Genomic DNA, 23,063 nt, shown 5'->3' on the forward strand with positions numbered 1-23,063 from the left:
TCTACAGCTCTCGTGGGAGTGTAAAGCGGTCGTTAGCAAATATAGAACCCAACCTGGGTTGGGGATCGATCCCACAGAGAATAGCTTGGCCAACAAGCAAGAGAAATTACTAGACTTTTAGTGCAAGTCTCGTAGGAAAGGGGGGATTGTAGTATGTAACCAAAACAAGAATGTAAGAACTGAAAATAGCAAAATAAAGAGAGATTGTCACGTGTGTTGTAAACAATGAGAATTGAGGCGTTGGGGTTATGTCCACCTTCTGAGGTATACGTCTCTATTGGCTATGAGTGTGTAGAGTCTTGACATGTAATTGCTTATAGAGAATTGTAGTCGATGGTAAATCCAAGCGTCTCTCGACCTAAACAAGGACTATTTCACTTTAACTCTCTCGAGCTTAAAGCGTGACTAACGGTACGAATTCTCCAAGAAGTTAGTCCAGGTACGGCACTAGCTTTTTAATAGGAAAGGGTGTCCTACTACCTTGACATTATCTCTTTTCCAGACAAATAACTTTTCTCTCGAACAAGTCAGATGTTAGACTGGCGTTGGTCTATGCGTCTTCTTTTCTAGACAAATAACCTTTCTCTCGAACAGGTTAGATGTTAGAATGGCGTGTTCTTGTGTTTGAACTGCAAAGAATGTAGATTTAAGATGAAGAGAATAATGATATAAGCAATATACTTGTCTTGAACTCACAAACTCATAGCTATAGATAGTAACTCATTCGGCTTCCATAACCCCAACTAAGAGATTTAGTTACCCATGAATGCGAAGGATATCACGTTTTGCATGGTGGATGGCGTGAATAGTAGGTGTTTGGCGTGTGGTTTTAGTGATTCCGTAGCAAGTAACGATTCTCTTGTTGTGGAATTTAAGAGTAGAAGAATGAAGAATTGAAAATGGGTTGTAGGAAGATGTCTTAATTGTAAGGAGATGAATGAATTGTCAGAATGTCTCCCCCCCTCTTTTTTTAAAATCTCTAACATGATAGGGTATTTATAATACTCCTATCCTACTCCTACTAAACTAATAAAATAAATAACCAAATCCTAATATACTAATGAAATCCTTGACCCAATTGTACTAGGGTAAGGTTACAAAATTATAATCCAAATAGAATGATGAAACACATAACCTAATTGCACTAGGTTAATGTATTATGGCAAAAATCCAGCTTTGTGTCTGTAAGTCCCAAAGTCTTCAGAAATGCTGTTTTAGCCCGGGACAGATTTTCCATGCAGCAGATTTAGTCCTTTATGCGTCCAGCTCCTTTCCATCTCGTTTGTGAGCTTTCTTTTGCGTCAAGTAAGCCATAAATTGCTGTATTTTGCATCATTTATACCTGAAACTTTCCTAATCACATTTGTTAGCTCATTTACAGGAAAAAGGACTAAAAGTGTACGAAATAGATAATTAGTTCTCGAAACTAGGCTAAAATATGGGCAAAATATATTGATATAGGCGCGTAATTTCGCCTATCATCACACATTAAATAATCTCTACATACGATGGACCAACACATCCATAAGAAAAAGAACTTAAAAAAATTGGCCTATCACCTTTCTGATTTTGTACCCGGCCCAATCCCCTTTGATTAAGTCTTATAAATAATAAGCTAGGGTTGCCTATTTGTATATGTTGTCTTCTTTTCCACTTGAGCCATATTCCAGCTAACAAATGCTGTCGTCTCCTTTTCTGAATCCACACTTCATCATGCTTCTGCTTTGGATCATCAATACTATGCCTTGGATGGATATCGCTACTGCTCTTATCAGCTTTCAAAAGTAAGAATCTCTTTTTTGCCTGCACTTTGTTCTTTTCTTTCGGCTTATTTACTCTCTATTTACTATTATTTCTTCCCTTTAATCGTGATATTAGTTGTGGTCTCAGGTGGATGAGAAATTTCTTAGTTTTCGATGAGGATCTGAGGGTTCTAGGTTCCTGGGGACAACTACATCTCAAAGTAAGTTATAACATCAACTTCGTCTTCATCTTCCATTGATGATGACTCCTACTAATTCGATTTTATTTGTAGTTATGATCAGTAGGGAGATAGGAGATACTGGGATACTCGAACCACAAGTGTTTGAGATGTAAACTTCTCCTCAATGTATTGGTTGCACTGATCCCACACGACTCTCCCCTTTTGCTGTGAGTTCTTTTTTATCACTGAGAATGTATAGGCTATTCAGCTTTTCTATGTTTTTGTTGTCCTCTTGGGTTGTAAATAGATGCATTTGATATCTGGTAGCTCTATTAGCAGTAGCCTTTAGCCTTTTCATCCTTTTGTTGATGACAGTCTTATGTATAGACATTGAAGCTTGTCACTGTTTAGAATCTTCTTTCCTTTAACTTCTAATTGCTGAAATGATGTAATACTGAATTCCCCTTTATCTATGGCTAGATTTGTTAAACGATCAGCCAATTAATTCCCCTCCCTCATGATATGTTGACATTGTACTTGCTTATCTGTCAATACTGTTCTAATATGCTCTTTATAATCTAGAAAATTCCATGGACATTTCCATTCTTTAGTTAATATGTTCTGCAGAATAAGAGAGTCAGTTTGAATTATGACCTTATTGAAATGTGTCTTCCCACAATGAATAGCCAGCTGCCTGTACTATAGCATATGCTTTTGCTTCTACATTAGTAGCATCCTAAATATTAGAGCCCCGTGCATATATTAGATCCCCTCTTTCATCTCTTAGACAAAAGGCATAGGAGCTTACTCCTGGATTACCTCAAGAAGCTCCATCTGTGTTGTATTCCATCTACTTCATCAAGAAATGACACGACCAGACCCCGGGGCTTGTCATAATGGGTATCCTAGGTCAAACTAGGACCGGGGACCTCCCCCTATTACCCAATCCATCCACCTTTATCCAGCCTTTGATTGGATGGATTTTGAACACATAACAACATAGCGTAAATATTCTCATCAAGAATCTAGGATAAGGTCACAACCGTGACCAACCCAACCGAGTCCAACCATATCACACCAACTGCCCAACCGCACCAAACGAAGCCATAAGCCATAAACCAGGCCATAACCAAATAAGTTAGACAAAATTTAATATAATCAATCCCAAAATGTAATATGACCAAACAGTGAGAAATCCTATGATGTGGTGTCAACTTACCAGCCTATTCCAATGCCAAGGCCAACACCAATTCTGATCCCGATCATACTAACCCCCAGAAATACCATAAAACCTCTATCTAAAAAAGTAAAAAAATCCAGTTGGAACGTGTCCCTAACCATGGACCAAACCATTATCCAAAATAAATGAAAAGGGTCTAAAGAAATCCATAACATGAAATGATGTCTTCCGAAAGGATGGAAGCTCACCACTTCAGTCAAAATGCTGATACCAAGTCTGCGTGCTAAACAGGAGGAGTAGAATGACTGGTTCCTGCATAGCATAGGTATATAGACGCCAGTAGATGGAGTTAGTGAGTGACCGCTAGCATGAATCTCAGGATAAGGATAAAATAATGCCAGTTATTAAAGAAAGTAAAACCATCCATAATGCATACAACCATACATATATAAGTGTTGGGAAAGGGAATCGGGTTTAGCAAGCATTGAAAATCTTTACCTGAGCTGTGTAGCTTGGCCATCCTAAACCACCCACGGGCAATATGGGTTCATCTCCCCTTACTGAAAATCCCCCAGTGTGTGTAGCTGCACGACCAGGGAAGTATCCCATGAGATGACTAGTACATCCCCCAATAGTTTGACATCATTCAAACAGTCCACTAAGACCAATCCTCATATTGGCAAATACGAGTTTCTAGTTTTGGTCTGCTCGGGACCGCCACTTTCCACGTCTTTGCTACATACCCCGCCATCCAAATAACCAACCAAATCCATTTACCAATTTATTAACCAAGGCCAATATTAGTGGTATCATCATACCACCCCTTACTTGCAAGTAATATCCATAGCCAAACAATTTAGGTTAAGGGGACTTTCATGTGCCATTCCATATACCACATTAAATCACTTGGGAGACTTCCATGTTTTCCAAAAGCATAAACATTTATCCTTTAGCCTTTTTAAACCATTTAAACCATGCAAAGTTCCTTTAACAAGTTTAAAACATGCAAGAGTTCCATTAAAAGAAGTCAATGCAATGAGCATATCTTTATAAGCATTTTATCAAACACCTTGGTGGAATAATATAACCAAAATCAATTCCAAAGTCCATTAAACCATTACCATGCAATCCAATTGTTGAAAACCACCATTAATGTATATAAAAGCATAATAAATACAATAAGGAAACCATAACCAAGCAATTAATATCAAAATCCCAAAATAATAGTTAAAAGCCATAATCATGAAATTGTAAAATGATGAAATCAATCATATAAACCATGACTTTAGTTGAAATTACAATAAGCGAAGAGAATCATACCTTATACCAAAGAATTGATGGAAACAAATCACCAAGACAATCCCCAAAGCAATCCTCAAGATAAAACCCTAGCCTTTATGCCCCAAAAGCTCTTGAGAGAATTATGAGATGTTTTGGAATAGTTTCTAAGTGTAAATGAATAGAATAATAAGGTAAAGAACCTCCTAAGTGTATTATAAGTCATGGGTCCTAATTAGGATAAGTGGAAAAATGTCCAGAATACCTCCACTTAAGTCCTTTAAAATTCCTATCAAAGGGATATGACTCACACATACGAGTCGTACCCTCCCAATACAATTAGTACCCACCACTCATATCCAAGCCTCAACCTTGGATCAGAAACTGTTCAGTATACGAATCATCCAACTAAGCCATAACCACAACATACTATCCATACCCTTAACCCGTATTCTTGGCAGAAACTAATACCTGGAGGATTAAACACTGTCCATCATACAAGTCCCTGATACGACAAGTACCCATTCCAGTGACCAAAACCATCCCACCAACTAACACTGGTCAACATACGACAGGATCATAATATTCATACCAAAACATACGGCTCGTACCTATGAGTCGTATAGGGTCCGAAGATTGGAATACTAGGAAATTTTCTAAGGGTTAATACCCAGGATGTTTCAGTCTTCCCCATTAGCAACATTTATCCCTGATTGATGAACAAGGTAGGGGTAACCACACTCAGAGTCATTTGCATTATCAAACAAAGTTTGAAAATAAAGGGGCAATGATGTTAATATTTCCTATAACAAACTCAAAAAATAAAGATGTGTTGAAGACACATACCTTCCGCACGAATCCCAGGAGCAGAAAACAAATGCGAAAATTTAGACTTCATATCCTCTTCCGCTTCCCAAGTAGTTTCTTTGACCTTATGGTTCCGCCATAGAACCTTAACCAAAGCCACATCCTTGGTACAAAACTGACGAACTTTCCTATCTAATATCTCAATTGGGACCTCTTCGTAAGACAGAGAATCGGAAATACCCAATCCTTCCAAAGGAAAAACCAAAGAAGGATCACCAATACACTTCCTCAATATAGAAACATGAAAGACCATATGAACCAAACTCAAGTTAGATGACAACTCCAACTCATAAGAAACATTGCCAACTCTCCGCAAAATCATATAAGGATCGATAAACTGAGGACTGAGTTTTTCCTTCTTGCTAAACTACACAACTCCCTTCATAGGATACATTTTGAGGAACACCCTATCCCTAACCTCAAACTCTAAGTCTCTATGCCTAACGTCTGTATAGGACTTTTGGCAACTTTGGGCAACTTTAAGACTATCCCGAATCAAATTCATCTTCTCCATCGCTTGATAAACCAAATTTGGGCCAAACATGTTTACCTCCCCAAGCTCAAACCAACCAATAGAAGATCTACACCTCTGACCATACAATACCTCAAAAAGAGCCATACCAATACTAAAATGGTAGCTATTGTTGTAAGTAAACTCCACCAAAAGTATATGCTCAACCCAATTGCTACCATAATCAATCAAACAAGCCCGAATCATATAATCCAATATCTAAATAGTTATCCGCTTGACCATCCGACTGCGGATAAAAATCAGTACTCAGACTAATCTTATTCCCAAACCCTTTTTGGAAAGACCGATGAGACATAAACTGCATACCACGATTCAAAATAATTAAGATAGGTACCCCATTCAGCTTCACAATCTTCTGAAGATATAGCTTCACATAACCCTCCTTCGAAAAGGTAGTTCACACTAGCAAGAAGTGCACAAACTTAGTTATCCTATCCATAATGACCCAAATTGAATTAAATTAGTTCTAAGATCGAGGAAGACCGGTAACAAAATCCATATTGATCGTATCCCACTTCCATTTGGGAAGCTCTACTTATTGATATAACCCACAATGCCTCACGTGCACAACCTTAACCTATTGACACAATATACATTTGGCCAGAAAATCAACCACATCCCTATTCAAACCATTCCACCAATAGACCTCCTTAAGATCATAATACATCTTTGTCGAGCTGGGATGAACAACATAGCATGACTTATACACCTCTTCCAAAACCCTTAGTCATAACCCATCGACATCAGAAATACACAACCTCCCTTGGTAGTATAAAGTACCATCACTAATGATCTCAAACACTGCCATCTCTGAACCAAAAGATAATCGAACTACTTCTTGCACTATCACACTACCATCCATAGAGTCCATGAGACGAACTCTAAGATTAGCCAAGTAGTGAATATCCTTCACCAATTCCTATTTTCTTTCCTCCACATGAGCTAGACTACCTATGGATAGCCTGCTAAGAGCATCCGTAACCACATTAGCCTTACCTGTGTGGTAATGAAAACTCATATCATAATCCTTAAGAATCTCAAGCCATCTCTTTTGCCTGAGATTTAGCTTCTTTCTGAGTGAACTCATACTGAAGACTCTTTTGATCAGAAAAAAGATATCCATATAAACACCATGCAGATAATGCCATAATTTTTTCAAAGTAAACACAACCGCCAACCAGTCCAAATCATGAGTAGGATAATTCCTCTCGTGTACCTTCAACTGCCAGAAAGCATAGTCAATCATCTTCCCATGCCGCATCAAAACAAAACCAAGCCTTACCCGAGATGCATCACAATAAACCATAAAACCATCATTGCCTTTCGGCAAGGTCAGGATTGGAGCCGGAGTAATTTATCCTTCAACTTCTCAAAACTTGCTTCACAAGCTTCCAAATAAGAAAACTTAACCTTCTTCCAAGTCAAGTTAGTCAAAGGAGAAACTATCAAAGAAAAGCATTCCACAAACCGCCTATAATGCCCGCTAAACCCAAGAAGCTTTGAATATCAGATGGAGTCGTGGGCCTAGGCCAATGATTCACCATAACAACCTTTTGCGGATCCACCATGATCCCTTTACTAGAAAATATATGACCTAAGTAAGTCACAACATTCAACCAAATCTCACAATTATAGAACTTCTCATACAACTGTTGTTCCTTTAAGGTCTGCAACACTACACAGAGGTGATTAGAATGATCCATCTCTCTCTTTAAATAAACTAGAATGTCATAAATAAACACAGTGATAAAAGATGTCTAAATACTGCCTGAACACTCTATTCATCAAGTCCATAAATGCTGTTGGAGCATTAGTCAACCTGAATGACATCACCAAGAACTCAAAATGCCCATACCGAGTACAAAAAACCATCTTAAGGATATCCACCTCCCTAATCTTAAGCTGATGGAACCTAGATCAAAGATATATCTTAGACAAAAACTTGGCAACTTACAACTAGTCAAATAAGTCATCTATTCGAGTAAAAGGATACTTGTTCTTGACCGTCACATTGTTTAACTGCGTGTAGTCAATGCACATCCAAAGGGAACCATCCTTGTTGCGAACAAACAACACCGGTGCACCTCATGGAGAAACACTAGGACGAATAAACCTCTTGTCTAGAAGGTCTCCTTAAGTTTTCTTAACTCAGTTGGAGCCATTTAATATGGAGAAATAGAAATTAGATGAGTGTCTGGAAGCAAATCAATATCAAACTCGATTTCCCTATTTGAAGGAAAATCAGGAAGGTTATTCGAAAAGACCTCTGAAAACTCATAAACCACAGGGACTAAAGACAAAGAAAGACCTTACGAGTGAGAATCTTTAACATGGATTAAGTGATAAAGACCACACTTGGAGATTAACCTTTGAGCTTTAATATAAGAAATAAACCTCCCCCTGGGAGATAAGGAAACACCCTCCCATTTAATAACAGTCTTACCAGGGAACCAAAAGATAACCCTACGGGTCTGACAATCCAAAGATGTATAACAAGAATGCAACCAATCGATACCAAGAATAACATCAAAATTCACCATATCTAACTCAAACAGATCCACCAAGGTCTGCTTGCTACTAACAGATACCACACCTCCCCAATTGACACTCTTAGCTATAACCATGTCACCTACTGGGGTAGGAATAGAATAATGATCTGAAATAACTTTTGGATCAAAACCAAAAGATACAACCACTTATGGAGTCACATAAGAAAGAGTGACCCTAGATCAAGCAAATAATAGACATCATGAGAGAAAAGTTGTAACGTACCAGTAACGACATCAAGTGATTCCTCAGATTCCTATTGGGACACCAAAGCATACAATATGTTTTGAATCAGGAGCAGTAACAAAAGCAGCAGCCCTACTACCAGGTGTAGGAGTAGAAGATGAAGCCACAAGAATCTTATTTAGCCCCGTAGCAAATTTTATAACTAAAAAATCCCTGAGTCGATGGTCTACCTAAAAACAATTGAAGAATTTGTCCCTTCCATTATCACAATAACCCCAATAGGGATGACTATAAAATCAACAAGAAGGATATGAAGAAATTGGCTGACCTCTGCTCACCTGAGATTGGGCAACCTATGCTCGAGAATTGTTACAACCTTGATGACCCCTATCTCCCAACTGATATGAAGCACTAGCTAAAAAGGAGCCAGAACTCACCTACTTCTTTTTCTACCATTTGCCACCATATTTACCACCCTAAGACTGAGCACCTCCTTGATTATAAAACTTGCTCCTCTTTCTCTGCCTATTCCCAAACTCTGTCTGCCTTCTCTTCTCATCCTTAACTTGCTACATATGAACCATCAACTGAGAAATGTCCATATCCTTAATCAGCAAAGAAGTTTTGCTCTCTAGAATCAAATCTCTATTAAAACCAAAAGCGAACTTCCTCCTTCTTGAACTCATATAATCCACTAAATCAGGAGCATACCTTGATAGTTGATGGAACTTCAAAGCATATTCCATTACTGAAATCCTCCGCTGTATGAGGTTCACAAACTCCTCCATCTTAGCTTCCCTGAACTCTTGAGGAAAGAACCGATCCATGAAGGTATTAGAAAAGCCTCCCACAACCCTTCCTCTTCTATATCACCTCTATCCCTATTCCACTCCTCATACCACTGATAAGTAATATCTTTGAGATGATAAGCTATAAAGTTAACCCCCTCTATATTAGTAGCCTGAATCACTCAAAAGATTATTTCTATCTTTTCTAAGAAATGTTGTGGACCATCCTCTACCTTTACTCTAGTAAAAGTTAGAGGAACCATCTTCATAAATTGACCAAACCTTGTGGCCTCAACAGACAAACCACTAGCCACACCCCACTCTGCTTGAGCTGTAACCAATTGGATAATAACATGAATAAAATAATGAAATTCCGTATTAGTCACGTTGCCCTGAGGGACTTGAGGAGAACTATCTAGAATAGAAGGAACTTCAACACCATTAGGAATAAGAACATAAGATTGAAAATGTACTCCAGACATAGGACATACCCCTTAAGCATTATCACCAGATGGGATAGAAAAATTTTCATGTGTTCCAGATCTAAGAGGCATGATCTAAAAGATGAACAAACAAGAATTAGAGAGAATTCCAGGATTGAGAAATCAAGCTTGAAGATAGAATACCAAGAAGGTGAAATATTCCTAAATGCCATGTAGACTCTCTCTTATGAGTGTGGCGCGCTTCATAACCCTAGAAGAGACTCTACTGGACACAACTTTATGGACTAACAAGTGACCATGAACCTAGGATCTGATACCAACTTGACACAATCTTACCTCGGGCCTAATCATAATGGGCATCCCAAGTCCAACCAGGATCGGGGACCGTCCCTTGTTATCCAACCAATCCACCTTTATCTAGCCTTTAATCGGCTGAATTTTGAACATATAACAAGATAGAAAAAATGTTCTCATAAATACTATGGGATAAGGTCACAACTGTGACCGACCCAACTAAGTCCATCTGTAGCACACCAACCTCCCAACCACATCAAACCAAACCATAGGACATAAAACAAATAATAACTAAATAACTTAAGACAAAATTTAATATAATTAATCCCAAAATATAATCTGATAAAATAGTGAGAAATCCTGTGATGTGGTGTTAGCCCACCAGCCTATTCCAATTCCAAGGCCGACACCTATACCGATCCCGCCCATAACAACCCCCAAAAGTACCACAAAGCCTTTATCCAAAAGAGTAAAAAAACTCGGTTGGGACATGCCCACAACCATGGCTAAAACCAATATCCAAAATAAAAAAAATGTGTCTAAAGAAATCTATAACATTAAATGATGTTTTTCGAAATGATGGAAACGCACCACTTTAGTCAAAATAATGATATCCAATCCATGTGCTAAACAGGAGGAGTAGAATAACCGGTTCCTACATAGTGTAGGTATACAACCGCCAGTAGATGGGGTTAACGAGTGACCGTTAGCATGAATCTCAAGATAAGGATAAAATAATTCCAATTATAAAACCAAGTAAAACCATCCATAATACATATAACCATACATTTATAAGTGTTGAGAAAGGGAATCGAGTTTAGCATGCATTGAAATCTTTACCTGGGCTGTGTCCCAAAACCACCCACGAGCGATATGGGTTCAGCTTTCCCTACAAAAAGGGCCCCAGTGTGTGCAATCACACAACTAGTGAAGTATCCCATGGGATGACTAGTACATCCCCCAATAGTATAACATCATGCACACTATCCACTACGAGTAATCATCATATCGGCAAACACAAGTTTCTAGTTTTGTTACCCTCGAGATCGCCACCTTCCACGACTTTGCTACACACCCTTGTATTAATGCCTAATTTAAAATGTTTCCAAATAACAAACCAAATCCATTTACAATTTTATTAACCAAGGCAAATATTAGTGGTATCATCATACCACCCTCTTACTTGCAAGTAATAATCATAGCCAAACAATTTAGGTTAAGGGGACTTTCAGGTGCGCTTCCATATAACATATTATACCACTTGGGAGACTTCTATGTTCTCCAAAAGCATAACCATATAGTTTTAGAATTTTTAAACCATTTAAACCATGCAAAGTTCCTTTACCAAGTTTAAAACATGCAAGAGTTCCATTAAACGAAGTCAATGCAATGAGTATATCTTTATAAGCATTTTATCAAACACCTTGGTGGAATAATATAACCAAAATCAATTCCAAAGTCCATTAAACCATTACCATGCAATCCAATTGTTGAAAACCACCATTAATGTATATATAATTAATACAATAAGGAAACCATAACCAAGCAATTAATATCAAAACTCCAGAATAATAGTTAAAAGCCATAATCATGAAATTGTAAAATGATGAAATCACTCATATAAACCATGTTGTTAGTTGAAATCACAATATGGGGAGAGAATTATGTCTTATACAAAAGAATTGATGGAAAGAAATCACCAAGACAAGCCTCAAATCAATCATTAAGATAAAACCTTAGCCTTCTTTCCCCAAAAGCATTTGAGAGAATTATGAGATGTTTTGAAATAGCTTCTAAGTGTTAATAAAAGAATAATACGGTAAATAACCTCCTAAGTATATTAGAAGTCGTGGGTCCTAATTAGGGTAAGTAGGGAAATGTCTAGAATACCCCCAATTACGTCTCTTAAAAATCCCGTCACAAGGATATGACTGACCCATATGAGTCGTACCCTCCGACAATGATTAGTACCCACCACTTGTATTAAAGCCTTAACTTTGGATCAGACACTATCTAGTATACGGCTTATCCAACTAAGTTGTAACCACAACATACGATCTGTACCCTTAACCCGTGTCCCTGGCAGAAAAAATACTAGGAGGATCAAACATTGTCCACCATACGAGTCCCTGATATGACTCGTACCAAGCTCTACAACTCATACCCCTAAGTCGCACTCATTCCAGTAACCAAAACCGTCCGAACAACTAACACTGGTCAGCATACACAGGACCATACCCCTCGTACCCTAACATAAGGCTCGTACCCATGAGTCGTATTGGGTCTGGAAAACAAAATTCTAGGAAATTTTCTAAGGTTCAAAACCCAAGATGTTTCAGGAAACTTCCATTCTACCTTTGTAATCTTCACCTTGGATCTTCTTTGTTCCATTCTTGCAGTATTTTCAGTCATGTAGTTTGAAAGACTTGTCTTGGGTTCCTCACTTTGTGTAATAATCCAATATTTCTAGTAATATTGAATATTACTCTGTTATTTGATAAAGTCTTTCCATCATGCTTTGATCTATTTCTTCTCCTCGACGATTTCCAAATAATTATGCTAGGGATGGACTGATAATAAGCTTTAGCTCTTCATCTCACTTCAATATTCCATCAAGCAAAAATAATTTCTCTAAGACTATATCTATTCATATTAATTCCTGTAAAAGAAGAAAAATAGGATGAAGTCCTGTTAGCAGTGCCTAATCTCAGAAACACATGAGAGATGGTTTCCTGATCAGGACTAGTACAACACTAGTATCTAGTAGGGCCTTGAATTCCCCATCTTATTAGATTATCATCAATAAGAACCTTTTCTTTCCAAATTCTCCACATTAAGAATTCAATTTTAAATGGTAATTATTTAATTCAAATATTTATAAAATATTCTTGTCCTCTCTCTGTATAATGTACTACCAAACTGATTTAACGGTGAAATTTCCAGTTGATTCAACCTTTCTTACCCAAATATCTCGCCCTTCCATCTTGAATGGGAGTTTTATTGTATTTATGATGTAATCTACAACCTCCTAAGGAAATAAAAGAGAAATCACCTGAGTATTCCAAGCTTAATTTTGAATTAAATCCTTTACCTTTTGATATCTGTCATCCCATTCTCTGGTAGTCTGCAACATATTATACAAATCCCCTACATCATTCCAATTATGAAACCATGTACTTGCATTCCCACCTCTGATTCTCCGTATCTGTTGTTCCAATAAATCCCTTGCTTGCAACATATTCCACACTTATTACCCTGCTTCTGATTTCCACATTATCTCATTTGGGTGCTTCTTCTTACCATCAGAGCCCAAACTGAGGCCTAGATGTAATGGACATCCCTAGTCCAACTAGGATAGGGGATCGCCCCTTCGTTACCCAACCCAACTACCATATTCGCCCTATGATGGGCTAAATTTCTAACATATATCAAGATATCATAAATGTTCTCATTAAGACTTTGGGATAGGGTCACAACCATAACCGAACTAATCGAGTCCAACCGTACCAGCCGACCACACAACCATAAAAAACCAAACCAAAGACCATAAACCAGGCCATACCTAAATAAGTTAGACAAAATTTTATATACTTAATCCCAAAATGTAATATGACAGAATGGTGAGAAATTATGTCCGATGAAGCCAGTCTCCCAGCCTATTCCAATGCCAAGGCCGACACTAATACCGATACTGCCCATTCCAACCCCCAGAATTACCTTAAAGCTTCTATCGAAAAGAGTAAATAAATCCATTTGGGACTTTCCCCGAACCATGGACAAAACTAATATCCAAAATAAAAGATTAACGTCTAAAATTATCCAGAACATAAAATAATGCCTTCTAAAAGGATGGAAGCTCACCACTTCAGTCCAAATGTTGTCCCTAAGTCAATCACTATGTAGAGGAATAATAATAGCTGGTTCCTGCATAACATGGGTATACAACCGCCTATAGATGGAATTAGCGAGTGACCACTAGCATGAATCTCAGGATAAGGATAAAGTAATGCCAGTTATAAACCAAGTAAAATCATCCAATGCATACAATCATATATATATATATATATATATATATAACCATGCTGAGGAAAGGGACCGAATTTAGCATGTATTTTAAAACATTACCTGCGCTGTGTAGCTTGGGCGTCCTAAGTCACCTACAGGATATATGGGTTCAACTCCCCCTGCTAAAAGGGCCCTAGAGCGTGTAGCCGCATAACCAGGGAAGTATCCCATGGAATGACTAGTATATCCCCTAATAGTGTGACATCTTGCACATGGTCCACTAAGACCAATCATCATATTGGTAAATACGAGTTTCCAGTTTTGGTCCCCTAGGACCGCCACGTTCCACAACTTTACTACACACCCTGCCATTAATGCCCAATTAAAACCAGTTTCCAAATAACCAAACCATTATCCATTTATTAACCATGTCCATTGATATTGGTATAATTACACCAACCCTTACTTGTATGTATCATCCATAACCAACTATTTTTAGGTGTAAGGGGACTTTCAAGTGCCCTTCTATATAAAGTATTAAACCACTTGGGAGACTTTCATGTTGTCCACAATCATAACCATTTAGCCTTTCCAAGCCATTTAAACCATGCATAATTCCTTTACCAAGTTTAAAAAATGCAAGAGTTCTTTTAGAAGAAGTCAATGCAATAAACACATCTTTAAAAGCAATTTATCAAACACATTGGGGCGTAATATAACCAAAACCAATTCTAATTACCAATAAACCATTCCCATGTAATCAAATTATCCAAGACCACCATTAACGTATTTAAAAGCATAATTAATACCATAGAAACCATAACCAAATATTTAATATCAAAACCCCTAAATAATAGTTGAAAACCATAATCATGCAATAATAAAACCATGAAATCAATCATACAAACCATGAATTTAGTTAAATTAATAATGAGGGAAGAGAAATATGCCTTAAACCAAAAACATGATGGAAAGAAATTACCAAGAAAAACCCCAAAGCAATCCTTTAGTTGAAACCCTAGCTCCCTTGCCCCAAAAGCTCTTGAGAGACTTATAAAGTGTTTTGGAAAAGTTCTAAGAGTTAAGAAATATAATAATAGGGTAAATAGCCTCCAAAGTGTATTAGAATTCGTAGGTCCTAATTAGGGTAAGTAGGGAAATATACAGAATACCCCCACTTAAATATCTTAGAAACTTTTCACAGGGATACGACTAACCCATACGAGTTGTACCCTTCCAATACGTTTGGTACCCACCACTTGTATTCAAGCCTCACCTTTGGATTAGACACTATCCCATATACAACTCATCTAACTAAGTCATAACCCCATCATTTGATCCATACCCATGACCCATATCCCTGGAAGATTGAAATACCTGAAGGATCAAACATTGCCTATTGTATGAGTCTACGATACGACTCGTACCAAGCTGTATGACTCATACCTCTTAGTCATACACATTCTAATGACATGAACCATCCCACCAACTATCACTGGTTGTATATGAAACGATCATACGACTCATACCCATCATACAGCTCATACCGATGAGTCATATTGGGCCTAGATAATGGAATTCCAGGAAATATTCTAAGGGTTAAAACCCAAGATGTTTCAATATCCCCCACTAGGAACATTCATCTTCGAATAACAGAAAAGGAAGGGGTAACCACACACAGAGTCATTTACATTATCAAACACCCTTTTAAAAAAGTTTGAAAACAAAGAGGCAAAAATATTGATCTTTCCTTTAACAAACTCATAAAATAAAGATGTGTTGAAGACATATACCTTCCACACGAATCCCATGAACAGAAAATAAGAGCGGATATTTGGACTTTATATCCTCTTCCGCTTCCTAAGTAAGCTCTTCCACCTTATGATTCTTCACAACCAACGAATTGCCTATCCAAGATCTCAATCAGGACTTTATCATAAGACAAAGGATCAATCAGACCTAATCCTTCCAAAGGAACAACCAAAAAAGGATCACTAATGCACTTCCTCAACAGGAAAACATGAAATAATGGATGAACCAAGCTTAAGCTAGATGGCAACTCCAATTTATAAGCAACAATTACCAACCTTTTGAAAAATCTCATAAAGGCCAATAAACTGAGGATTGAGTTTTCCCTATTGGCCAAAAAAAACCTTATCCCCAACTTCAAACTCCAAGTCTCTATGACTAACATCATAGGACTTTCGACAACTTTAGGTAGCCTTAAGCCTATCTTGAATCACCTTCACCTTCTCCATCGCTTGATAAACCAAATACGAGTCGAACATATCCACCTCACAAAGATCAAACCAACCAATAGGTGATCTATACCTCTTACCAATTAATACTTGAAAAGATGTTGTACCAATACTAGTATGGTAGATATTGTTGTAAGAAAACTCCACCAAAGGTAGATGGTCAACCCAATTTCCACCTTAATCAATCACACAAGAACGAAACTTATCCTCCGATGTCTGAATAGTTCTCTCCGCTTGCCCATCCATCTATGGATAGAAAGCAGTACTTAGACAAACCTTAGTCCCAACCCATTCTGGAAAGACCACCAAACTTGAGACGTAAACTGCATGCCACGATTGTAACTAATCAAAATAGGCACCCTATGCAGCTTCAAAATCTCATAAAGATACAACTTCGCATAATCCTCTACTGAAAAGTTATTCCATATTGGCAAAATGTGCATAGACGTAGTCATCCTATCCACGATGACCCAAATCAAATCAAAATGATTTTGAGACCGAGGAAGACCGATAATGAAGTTTAAATTAATCACTTCCCACTTCCATCTTAGAAAATCAATTTAATGACGCAACCCACCTGCCCTTATGTGCTCAAATTAACCTGTTGACATACCACACACTTGGCCATAAAGTCAACCATATTTTTTTCATACCATTCCACCAATAGATCTCCTTGAGATCATGATACATCTTAGTCGAGTCAGGATAGAAAACATAGCGCGAATAGTGTGCCTCAATCAAAAACCTTTTTCGCAAACCATCGATATTAAGAACACACAACCTCCCTTCGTATAGCAAAGTACCATTGCCACTAATCTTAAACACTACTACCTTTTTCCCTCCAGCATCACTCTTGATTTTCATCAAGATAGGATCTAACACTTGCTTCTCCTTAATCTCTATACCAAGAGAGGATTGAACCACCTCTTGTACCACCACACCACCGTCCTTGGAATCCAAGAGATGAACTATAAGATTAGTCAAACGATGAATATACATCACTAATTCCTACTTTTCTTCTTTCATATGAGTTAAACTTCCTTCACCTCAGCAACTATTTTAGCCTTACTTGGGTGATAGTGAAGACTCATATCATAGTTCTTGTCAAGCTCAAGACATCTCCTTTGCCTAAGATTAAGATCTTTCTGAGTGAACACGTACTAAAGATCTTATGATCAGAAAAGATATCCATATGGATTACATACAAATAATGCCACCATATTTTCAGAGCAAACACAACTGCGAATAGCTTCAAATCATGAGTAGGAAAATTCCTCTCATATACCTTCAACTGCCTGGAAGCATAGGAAATCACCTTTCCATGTTGCATCAACACACAACCAAGACCTACCCGAGATGCACCTCCATAAACCATGAACTCACCATTGCCCTCCAGTAAAGATAGAATTGGAGCTTAATTTAGCTTATCTTTCAACTACTCAAAACTCACTTCACAAGCATCTGACCAAGAGAACTTGACCTTCTTCTGAGTCAACTTAGTCAAAGAAGCAACTATTGAAGAAAAGTTTTCCAAAAATCACTTATAATACCCGACTAAACCCAAGAAGCTCCGAATATCGGATAGAGTCGAGAGCCTAGGCCACCTCTTTACCACAACAACCTTCTGTGGATCCACCATGATCCCTTTGGTAGGAATAATATGACCTAAGAAAGTCACATCGTTAAATAAAACTCACACTTAGAGAACTTGGGATACAACTATTGTACCTTTAAGTTCTGTAATACCACACAGAGGTGATTATAATGATTTACATCACTCTTTAAATAAGTCAAAATGTCATCACAAAATATAATGATGAAGAGATCCAAATACTACCTGAATACCTTATTCATCAGATCCATAAATGCTGTCGAAGCTGTAGTCAATCGAAGTTACATTACCAAAAACTCAACATGTGCATACCTAGTTCGAAAAGACATCTTAGGGATATATACCTCCCTAATCTTATGCAAATGGTACCCAAAGAGAAGATCTATCTTAGAGAAAACTTTGCACCTTGTAGCTAGTAAAACAAGTAATCTATTCGGGGAAGAGGACACTTGTTCTTGACCATCACCTTGTTTAACTGCCTGTAGTTAATGCATATTCGAAGGGAAACATCCTTCTTACACACAAACAACACCAGTGCACCCCAAGGAGAAATACTAGGATAAATAAACCCCTTATCAAGAAGATCCTTAAGTTTCTCCTTGAGTTTCCTTAACACATTCGGAGCCATTCTATATGGATGAATAAAAATTGGATCAGTTTTTGTAAACACGTCAATACCAAATTCTATTTCCCTATTCGAAGAAACACTAGGAAGATCATTCGAAAAGACTTCTAGAAACTCATTAATCACATGGACTAAAGACAAAGAAGGACCTTCAAAGTTAGAATCTTTAACCCGGACAAAGTGACAAAGACAACCCTTAGAGATTAACCTCTGAGCTTTAAGATAAGAAATAAACCTCCCCCTAGGAGCTAAGGAACTGCATTTCTATTCTATAATTGGTTCACCAGGGAACTTAAAGATAACCTTGCAGGTCCGACAATCCAAAGATGCATAATAGGAATGTAACCTATCTATTCCTATAATTACATCAAAATACACCATACCTAACTCAAACAGATCCACCAAGGTCTGTTTATTACCAACAGATACCACACCCCCTATAGACTCTTTTACCAATAACCAAGTCTTCTACTCGAGTAGAAATAAAAAAAGATCCGATATAACATCCGTATCAAAACCAAAAGACATAGCCACATAAGGAGTAACAAAAGAAAGAGTGGACCCCGGATCAAGAAAACAATATATATCATGATAAAAAAGCTGTAATATATCAGTAACGAGATCAGGTGATGACTCAGATTCTTGTCGGGATGCCAAAACATACAACCTATTCTGACAAACACAAGATGGACGCACTTGAAACATTTGTCTCTTCCTTCATCACAATAAACCCAGTGAAGACGACTGTAGAATTGACAAGGAGGACAGAGATCGGGCACTCTATACCCGAGAATTGTCACCACCTTGATGATGCTTGTAGCCCAACTATTAATGAGCACTAGAAGAAGATTAGGAACCAGATCTCCCTTATTTCTTTTTCTACCACTTGCCACTATCTCTACCAACATGAGTATGAGCACCTTCCTAGTAAAAAAACCTACTTCTTTTTTCCTATCTCTCTCCAAACAATACCTGCCTCCTCTTTTTATCCTCCACTTACTACATATGAATAGTCAACCTTAAGATGTCCATCTCTTTAATGAGAAAGTCGTCTTTCTCTCTAAGATCAAATCTCAGTTCAACCCAGAAGTAAACTTCCTCATTCTCGACCTCATATCAGCCATAAATTAAGGAGTATACCTTGATAGCTGATGAAACTTTAAAGCATATCCCTTTACTGACATCCTTCCCCGCCTAAGGTTCATAAACTCCTCCATCATACATTACCTAAACTCTTAAGGTAAGAACCAATCCAAGAAGGAATTAGAAATGGCCTCCCATGATCCTTCCTCTTCTATATCGCCTCTATCCCTGTCCTACTCCTCATACAACTGATAAGAAACATCTTTGAGATGATAAGATACAAAGTTAACCGCCTTCATATTAGTAGCCTACGTCACCTAAAAGATCTTATCTATTTCATCTAAGAATCCTTATGGATACTCCTTTACTTTTACTCTAGTAAAAGTTGGAGGACCCATCTTCATAAATTAGCCAACCTTTGTCGACTCCACAGAAAAAACACCAGACACATCCCACTCAGCGTAAGCAACAACCAAGTTAGCAATAGCATGAATAGACTAATGGAATTCTGCATTAGTCATATCACCTTGAGGAGGACTAGTAGTAATCAGTGGAACTCCATAACTATTAGGGATAGGACCGTGAGATCAAAAATGAACCCTAGAAGTAGGATGTACCCTTTCAGTATTACCTCTAGATGGGATAGAAGGATTTTTTTGTGTTCTATATCTACGTATGATCTGAAAGATAAGAAAACAAGGATTAGAGAAGATTCCAAGACTAAGAATTAAAGATTAAAGATAGAATACTAAGAAAGTGAAACATTCCTAAATTCCTTGTAGCCTCTCTCTTATGAGTGTGGCGTACTACACACCCCTAAAAGAGACTCTACTCGACACGGCTTTGTGTACTCCCAAGTGACCATGAACCTAGGCTCTGATACAAACTTGTCACATCCCGAACTAGGGCCTAGATGGAATGGGCATCATAAGTCTAACTAGGATCAGGGATCGCCCCTTGTTACCCAACCCAACTACTATATTCGCCCCATGATGGGCTGAATTTTGATCATATAACTAGATAGAATAAATGTTCTCATTAAGACTCTAGGATAGGGTTAAAACCATGATCGACCAAATTGAGTCCAACCATACCAGCCAACCACCCAACCATAAAAAACCAAACCAAAGAACATAAACCAGGCCATACCTAAATAAGTTAGAAAAAATTTAATATAATTAATCCCAAAATATTATATGATGGAATAGTGAGAAATTATGTTCGATGATGCCAACCTCCTAGCCTATTTCAATACCAAGGCCAGGACCAATACCGATCTCGCCCATTCCAACCCCCTAGAAGTACCACAAATTCTATATGCAAAAGAGTAAAAAAATTTTAGTTGGGACATACCCCAAAGCATAGCCAAAACCAATATCCAAAATAAAAGATAAATGTCTAAAAATATCCATAACATGAAATGATGCCTTTCAAAAGGATAGAAGCTCTCCACTTTAGTCCAAATGCTGCCCCCGAGTCAATCACTATGTAGAAAAAGTAGAATGGTCAATTCCTGATAATGCTCCACTCACTCCAATGTTTGAGGGGTAATGCAGTTGTTATTAATAAACTAACTAGAGTTGGGGTTGAATCCATAAGGAGAGAATTATGAAATTCAAGTCTTATTGGTTCTCTAATTACTTATAGGTTACCAATAATGATAATAAATAAGAAATGTAAAATAAAATGGGGGAATTAGTTTGTAACCATTTTCGACCACTAATGCATTAAGGACACTTTTGATTTAAAATCAAGAATAGAGAGGGTCTTGGGATTATGTCTACCTAAAGGTAAAACGGGTGGGTTGATGATGGTTTGGCATGAAGTTTAGTTGTTGATAAAAGGATAGGCTAGGTCGAAAGTCATTTTAGTCAGTCTTTCAATAAAACTACAACAATTTCACCCATAGGCACTTTCGAGCACCTTACAAGTGTGAAGTTTGTAATCACTTAAAACCTCAATATAGCATCCCTATTTCTAGGATGATGCTCTTGATATGGCTTTGTCACGCCCCAAAATCCCATCGGGCCGGACTGGCACCCGAAGCCGAGAAGGCCCGGGAGAACCCGTTCAAATACCTGTACTTTCACTTACGTGTCACCAAAAATTTGGACAGCACTTCGTTGCATATAGAAGGGTCTAATTACCTATATCAGCACAACACGCAGAAATATAAATATATATAATACTTGGCCGTCGGGGCCACCACATATACAAATATAACATCACTATATAAACTTCCATGACTTTACCCTTCCTTATGTCTACAAAGCCTCTAGGATATACATGACATAACTAGGGTCGGGACAAACCCCCGCCCACACATAACTCCTGTACAATAACAAAACATAAGGGACCGACTCGGAAAGCTCTGAAGCAAACTGGAGCTCACCAATAATAGCTGTATGACCTGGCTCCTATTTATGCTGTGAATGAGCGGAAGCACCTGTGCCTGCAGCATGAAATGCAGGTCCCCCGTGAGGGACGTCAGTACGAAATATGTACTGAGTATGTAAAGCTGTAAATAATCATATGTGGTATAGGGGATCAAGAAAATCAGACGCAAGTGAATAAATCATAATAGAAGTGAACCACACTTCATAAACACTTTTAGGATCATGTACGTTATCTAATCATTAATCTGAATTGGGTTCTTGAATTCAAACATATTTGTGGAACGGTATACATTCGTTCATTTCATTCTTTACAATTATCATTCGCCATTACCTCCTCCTCCCGAACCTCCAACTATCTAACAATAATCAATACTGTACTGTACTGTGACAATTAGGCTACCCCCAGTACATATCAACTGTAATCATATCAAATATCGGGATTGGCCCATGCTAGGCTTAAGCCCCTAAGCTACCACCCACACGTATATCAAGTAACACACATAAGAGATCTTTCCAATAACTTAGTTCAAAAGATTTTGAGATTAGTACATTAGTGTTCATGCCAATATAGTACCTTTGGAATAATGATACATCAATAGGAACCAAGTAATAGACTTTCTATACAATAACGATGTAATAAAGACTCATTGGTACATCAACAATGTGTTTCGGAATCATCAATATCACAACAATGAAATAGGAGCCTTTCGGTATATCAATGAAATATTTTGACACTTTATAGAATGGAAACAACTTCATTGGTAATGTAGAACAATACATGTTTTTGGACAACCTTGGAATCTTACTTGATGGAACATTGGTGTTTTCATGCTAAAGAACATCGTTAGAGTATGCTTTACATACCTCGTTGTAGATTCGGATACCAATTCAACACAACTTCCCGCCTTGACAAATCACTTATCTACAATGAAATGTTTGGCATCTAGTATTAGCAACCCAACACCACAATTCTCTTCCATAATTCCATACAACCAATATTTGCAAAGCATTCCAAAAACCAACTTGAACAATCGGTTTATGTGTG

The 23,063-nt window shown here is 37.7% G+C and overlaps 1 long non-coding RNA gene across 3 annotated transcripts in view; it reads left to right on the forward strand.

Moving 5' to 3' along the window:
- The first annotated feature begins 1,643 nt into the window (after positions 1-1,643).
- LOC107877125 overlaps positions 1,644-23,063 on the forward strand; it is a 51,634-nt gene continuing 30,214 nt past the window's right edge. For 2 of the 3 annotated variants that reach the window (XR_007042631.1, XR_007042632.1), the window contains exons 1-3: positions 1,644-1,784; positions 1,891-1,963; positions 2,036-2,151. This is a non-coding gene — a long non-coding RNA (uncharacterized LOC107877125). Of the gene's footprint in view, positions 1,785-1,890; positions 1,964-2,035; positions 2,379-23,063 lie in introns of those variants that run through there. The other variant, XR_001676174.2, reaches the window with a different exon arrangement.

The sequence above is a fragment of the Capsicum annuum genome, chromosome 7, assembly GCF_002878395.1.
Source record: "Capsicum annuum cultivar UCD-10X-F1 chromosome 7, UCD10Xv1.1, whole genome shotgun sequence".
In the NCBI taxonomy this organism is placed as follows: Eukaryota; Viridiplantae; Streptophyta; class Magnoliopsida; order Solanales; family Solanaceae; genus Capsicum; species Capsicum annuum.